Below are 7,140 nucleotides of genomic sequence, written 5' to 3'. Positions count from 1 at the left end.
GTGTTAAAAGGCAGGAGATACAGAAGAACCGGCACCAAAAGAAATGTCCTCAAACACACCTCCAGAGAGGCTTTATCTCCAAAACGTCCGCGTCCTTCGCCTGACAAATCACCCATTTATCCTTCTGGTGTTTAAAGTGTCCATCCTTTTATTTTTGTGGTGTTGTTGTTGCAGGATTTCATTTGCGTGGCTCTGGTTTATATACTGTGTGTGTGTGTGGGCTGCTGTATGTACACTCCCACCCCTCAGCCCTGCTCCGCGCATGAGCGCACACTCAGAGCGCGTCCCAAACCGCACACTGCTGCACTACAGAGTGCACTACAGAGTGCGCCAAAGCGCCATGACGCGCGAGCAGATGCAGGGCTGTAGTGATTGAGTGTGTAGTGCGGGACCATGCGGTCTGGGACGGAGCCGAGGAATGTGGTGGTGGGGGAGGGAGGCGGGTGGTGTAGAAATGGGGTTAGTCCTGGTGCTATTGGTTACCCGAGATTACAATGTGTCTTCAAATATAAAAGCATGAAAGAAATTCCATAAAAGTTTGAACGGATTCGTGCAACAACAACAACCCCATTCCTGACTAATTTTAAAAGAATTTATTCATTACTAATACTGATATATCCCTTTATCCCATAGCCTTTATCCATGATTTTTCAGAGGTTTGTAGCCTAAAGGTGCCCAAGCACTGAAGGTGTGTAGTACTACTACTCAAACATGGCGGATTTTTCATCTACAAACTTTGTAGACTTTGGAGTAAATGATCTCCCTGCTGAAAAGAGTAAGAAGAATTAACAACAACAACAACAACAACAACTAAAAACACAATAGAAACCATCACAAATTTTGTTTTTAAAAGGTTTCCACTACAAATACCATTACAAACCATCAGCTAACCATTAGATCCATTACCATAAACATAACTGGTCCTTAATGGTTTCCACGAGACATAACATGCCACCATGTTAAGGCAACAGATTACCAGTAGAGACCCACAGGGTCTATCATTCTCATTATAACCATTATAAATTCTTTAAGGGTTTCAATTGGGATTCCCCCCCTCCCCTCCCCTCCTCAGCAGGGACTTCAAGAAGATTTGTCTAAATCTCTAACTGACAAATGAGTAAACCTGCTCTTAACCTTTGCTCAAGCTGCAATCATGGTTCTTGATTGTCTTGATTGGAAGGTGCAAAGAGTTGGTCGTGTAACGGATCTGCGATTTGGCTTATCCGCAGGACTGCAACTGCGGAGAACAATTCTGCACTCGACTCTCCGTCACTGAACAGTCAATAACTTCAGTTAGATAAACTTCAAGTTGAAAACGAACGGATTCAGAATCGACTCGTATGGATGAAATTCATAAGCTCCTGGTTACGCAGTTGCACTTTTTCAGTCTATAACACACGGTTATAAAAGAGCAGCGATTTATAACCGTCACCCAGATGACGATGGGTTCCCTATCGAGTCTGGTTCCTCACCAGGTTTCTTCCTCACGTCCTGTCAGGGAGTTCTTCCTCACCACCGTCGCCTCTGGCTCGCTCATCAGGGACACGGTTATACACTGAAAAAAAATGTATATCCAGATATCTTAAATACTCCTCACGTGTATTTCGCAGCATGACCTTAAGTCAAGAGATGAGATTTTACCTCATTTTCAACTACCGAAAATTATATCAAAACGATATAGATCTCAGTAACAGTTTGGCGTTTCGCCTTCAAATTTAGGATCTCTCGTTGGGAGGAAGTGCAGATGGCCCCTTCCCGGTCTTCCTCTCTTGCTACGGGTGGGAACAGAAAGTGCTTGGCCCCCTTAATAGTCTGCTTGATTTGGTCACTTAAATGCGGTTTAATCCAAACCTCAAGAACTTAAAACACACACAGGAATATAAATATGATCAACGCAAGTCTATTTGAAACTAATACACAGGCAAAATATTACTGTACACATTTAAAGAACATCGGGTTATGTTATTTAAAATAAAAATTTAAAAAATAAAAAAATCTGTACTGAACGGGTCTGGGGATTGTTAACTGATCGATCCAAACCGGCAAATAAATGATCCAATAGAATGTTAAATCCTTACTGGAAATGTACAAGGAACGTTTTGTTTGTTCATTACAAGCGCTTAAAGTGTCGTTTCGACATTTCTGATGTGCTTCCAAACATAAAGCCTTTTCTGTTTGTAGCCTCGTTAAGAGGAACTGTGGACTTTATGTGTGTATGGACTTTTAAAGGTAGCTATTGATCCAGGGACACAACGATGACAACGTTATAACATGAAAAGTACTTTCGAAACGTCTCCTTATCCGTAAAGATAAATAGATTTCTATAGATTTTCCATCCCCCCCCCCCCCCACACACAAAGAACGCTCTCCCGTGTACGCATTTATGAACACGCACCTATTACATACACACGTCACAATCTAATAGTGAAGATATCACTAGGAGCCAAGTAATAAGATTACACACACATGTAACCTTTGACCATTACCTCATACATGGCGACTGAGAAACACTCGAGCTGTAAACTTAAAATAGATTCCTGCCGCTCTTGCGGACGTATTCCCGAGATACTCGATCTACCCCATGCGAGGATTATCGAATCGCATAGCTGGATAGTTGCATGAAATTGCAGTTGCTCTACAGTGATCGCTGTACAGGAGAATCTATTTAGGGCTTCCTCATTTCACTGTCTGCGATCTGGAGTCGGAAAGCTCGAGCTGCGTGATTGTGGTCAGCGACGATGAACGAAGGCTGCCGTGACCGGCTTAAGAAATGTTTATACGTTCGTTCATTTGACGGACGCTCTAATCTGAAGTGAATATAATCCGAACGTATCCCTGAACAGGTTAAAACGTGAACTCCACCACGCGCCGAGACTTCGCCGCTAAGCTGGGATCTCATTCGGATAGAAACCCGTACCTGGGAAAAATCGCTGGGAAGTTCCGTCTGAATTTATTCAACTTTAAATAATATCGTTTACTCCGTATCTTATCGTTTTTTTTAAGCGCTGTAGCGTTTAGTATCATTGGCTTACGCATATACAAACATAAAAACTTTCCATGACATGCGACTAAAATGTTTTGAAGTTGAGGTTCTGAGAAAACTATAAAAGGATGCCATTGTGGTTGAACGAGGTCAAGAGTTTCCACTGAACTACGACCAAAACCGCCAAGAACGTGCGAGAGTCACGAGCGGTGCTAGACGCTAATACTCGAGATTTTGTGAGGAGTCTACACTCGTTTTCTTTTCTTGTTTTCATGTCGACACAATTGAGCAGTTTGACCACAGCGCATTCCATTCCTACTCTGGTGTAACTTGGTAAACAATCGGTGGTAGCCTGCAGGTTCAACCTTTATTTACTAAACAATACACACTGCTGGTAGGGCACTTATCTAAAACTGCTGGATTGATCATGATACTCATAAAGCACTGACATTTAACAGATAAAAAAAAAAAAAAAAAAAAAAAGCAACAACAAGAAGTTTCCATGTTTTGGTAATGGAACAAGAGAAGTTATCGTGGATCCTGTGCTGGGCCGTCACACAGAGCTCCAATATGCGAATGACCTACTCCCTGATTTGTTAGACGTATGTAAAATGTAAAACATCTACTGTAAGCAAGTGGAAATACCTCGAATATAGTTGTGTGGGAAATATAACTATCTCCTAGCGTTGGAGTCCAAAAAGATCACTGTGCTCATGTATTTCTAGAATTATCTGCCAATACACCGAGAGCACATAAAAGCTCAAAATATCTTTAAATGGGTTTAATAATCATAGATCCGGTTCACTGTAAGCTTATAAGACGACATGCTAGATCGATCTGACTATATTCAAGCTAGTTCCACTTGCCAAGATGTCACTTTTTGGAGTGTATTATATGAAGCTTCACTGTTTGGCAGTTGCTAAACTACATCAACTATCTGTGTCTGTAGAATGGCTAAAGTCCATCGACGAGCGAAAGGGGTGATCGATCACTAATCAGGAAAAAGTGCAGAACGATCAGTCTGTTAGATGTTTGTAGTATTTGTTTTGGTGCATGAGACGGTGAAACAGAACCAATGTTGTATCCTTCGCTAGCCTTAGCAGATGTGATCTTCATTAGCATTAATGAGACTACTAGGATTTACAGAGCGGCCTCACCTCACTCAGTCGGTCACTCTGAACCTCCGACATATGGACCCATCGTGTAGATCTGATATCTTTAGTAAGCCAAAACGTACATTATACATCAGCAGAGACTCGGACAACAGCTGCAGTCTCCTACTGTTTATTCATTACACACCCGTACCATCTACGATGTCATATCGGCTCGGGGCCGTCGTCCAGGTCTTTCCCTAACGAATTCATCCCACTGCTATCTGAGGAAAACATCCTTCTGCACAGTCCTGACATGCCTTACTTACTAAAATGCTGTGACATGTTTCGAGCACTTGGAAATGATGTCTTTTGTTAACCGGAGATGCGTGTTCGACGTAGGGACTCGAGTCGTACTTGACTCGCACGTCGATCGACTCGTGACTTCCCTCTGGCTCTACACTAAAGGCTTTATAAATAATTAGAAGTCATTTTGAATGGTCTTTCCCCGCAGTACCCGAGCAAACCTTTGTTCTATTATGCTCAGAAGGTGCAGGCATCTTTTTTCACAATAAAAACCCTGGGCTGTTCGGACAATTTGTGATAGTCAGATACATCAAATGTAGGGCAGCACAAGATCGAATAGTCTTGTGTCTCTGCCTTTTACAGAAGCTACTCAAGTGAGCCCTCATGGGGTTAGTATCACTGAGAGCATATCTTGCACCAGGATGGCACAATGGTGCAGTGGAGACACTACCCAGGCAGCATATACACCCAGGAGAGTGGCGTCTCAGATGTGGCAGAACACAGGTAGCCCTCTTTACTCATGACAGATACACCTATTGTCAGCTTCGGTTCTCCCTAGTGGAGCGGACCAAGACCGCCAACTAGGTCAAGACACACTGGTGTCCAGAAAGTGCAACACTCTGTACAGCAATCAAGCCACAGAGTCCTGCTTGTGACCCCGAAGTGGCCTGCTAGGTCCTGGTTTCCACTGCTGAGCTCATTAGTGGATGGAATGTCTTGGCAGCTTCCCCCTCAATCAGATGGGATGATTCGGCACCCTCAGTTGAGCCACCTACACCTGTGGGTTTGCCCTCTCAGAGGGAAGCACAGGTTTAACACTGACTCGACAGTTCACGACACGCTCCTGAATTCACTAGGTCCTAGTACATGGGCTCTTAAGTGGAAACTTTTGTGCACTCCATCATATGCACCCAGAGCCTAAATGACTGGACCTTCTTCAGGGACTGCAAGATAGTGGGAAATCTTCATCTACCTCGAAAGTATACGTGGCAGCCATTGCCACACGCTGCCTTTCTGGAAGGTACAGCACCATGTGATCCAGACTGTGGCGATTCAATCATCAGATCAGTTGTTTATCTGTTATGGGGAAAGACACCATGAGCAACCCCGGTTACGCAGGCAAGATAGTGGATGTCATTACCTCAGTCTACAAGCAGGCTGGACACCCGGTCTCCACCGTGACATGCCACACCGCAAGAATCATGGGCAGTACTCAGAGGCGTGCTCCTCCAGCAAAGCTGCACTGCAAGTTAAATGGGTGTCACCGTGAACTTCTACAAGGGTAACAACACCCCTTGTACAAGGACGGTAATCATATCAAGACCACCCTCCTCCTCAGTCCTAGGGTGTGTCAGTTCGTCAAGACATTGCGGCATAGATTATCTGTGTTAAACATCACCCCTTCCATTTAGGAGGAGTACAATACAAGGCTAGAGAAGTAACTGTGGTTCTATGTCACCTGGAACTAGAGTCATACCAGTGGGAACTTGGTGAGACGGTTTCATGGATAAATGATACAAACGGTACACCGTATGGCCAAAAGTTTGTGGACACCTGACCAGCACACCCATGTAAATGGTAAATAGTCTGCACTTATATAGCACTTTTATTCAAAGCACTTTACACTGCGTCTCATTCACCCATTCACACACACACACCAATGGTAGCAGAGGCATCGGGAGCAACTTGGGGTTCAGTGTCTTGCCCAAGGACACTTCGGCATGCGGAGTCATGTGGTCCAGGAATCGAACCGCCAACTCTACGATTAGTGGACAACCCGCTCTACCACCTGATCGCATGTGTGTGGTGTCTTTTTGAACACCCTATTCCAGATTAGGTCCTGCTTCCCCCCCCATTTATAATAACCTCCACTCTTCTAGGAAGGCTTTCCACTAGATTTCGGAGCGTGCCCTTGGGGATTTGTGATCTGATGTTGGGTGAGGAGGCCTGGGGTGCAGTTCATCCCAAATATGTTCAGTAGTGTTGAGGTCAGGGCTCTGTGCAGGACTCGAACCTTGGCAAAGCATGTCTTCACAGGGACATCGTCATGCTGGAACAGGTCTGGGTCTTTTAGTTCCACTGAAGGGAAATTATAACGCTACAGCATACAAAGACATTCTATATAATCGAGTGCTTCAAACTGGAAGAACCACATATGGGTGCGATGGTCAGGTGTCCACAACCGTTTGGTCATATAGTGTAGCATCACACACACCGGTACTGACAAGCAAGCAATGAACAGCATGAACATAAAAATCATATAATAATTAAAGCTACCTGAGGTTCATCGTGGCGATCGACCCACGGTAATCTTGTGTTGCTCGAAATGTTCCCTCCATCTACCGTCATGTCTGTGGATCTCAAGTGTGTCACGACATTTAATAGCTGGTTCCGAACACCGTTGGTCGTGAAGTTGGTGTACTTTAACATCTAATCTGTTTACCTTCAAAACATTACAGCAGCAAATGTAAACGGTAATCTGTGCTATTCCGTAGCTCTGTGTAGCGCTAGTTTGTTATGAGGAAGCCTTCATTAGAACTGTTTTTCAACGATCATGGTGACGTAGTTTGCAGCGTATAGGATTAAGCCTAGATTAAACACCATGAACAATACCCACTCACTAATGATTACAGCGTCCAGACAATGATCAAACGAAACTAACATCAGAATTGAGATATGACTGGTGTAACATGGTAAGTAAAACCTGAAACAGTTAATACCGTTAAATGTTATTCTATACCTACGTGTACAGATAACGAC

General features: G+C 43.9%; 1 protein-coding gene across 1 annotated transcript in view; it reads right to left on the bottom strand.

Moving 5' to 3' along the window:
* The window catches only part of nudt4b (nudix (nucleoside diphosphate linked moiety X)-type motif 4b), a 7,420-nt gene extending 7,207 nt beyond the window's left edge, over window positions 1–213 (bottom strand). Inside the window, exon 1 of the mRNA XM_053640959.1 lies at window positions 1–213. This exon is cut by the window's left edge and continues 238 nt beyond it. The gene's annotated coding sequence lies outside the window, so the exon portion shown is untranslated.
* Between the last annotated feature and the right edge of the window lie 6,927 nt (window positions 214–7,140).

This window comes from Ictalurus furcatus, chromosome 14 (assembly GCF_023375685.1).
Source record: "Ictalurus furcatus strain D&B chromosome 14, Billie_1.0, whole genome shotgun sequence".
Classification (NCBI taxonomy): domain Eukaryota; kingdom Metazoa; phylum Chordata; class Actinopteri; order Siluriformes; family Ictaluridae; genus Ictalurus; species Ictalurus furcatus.
Note: the sequence above shows the minus strand (reverse complement) of the source record. Positions and strands in the feature narration are given on the sequence as shown.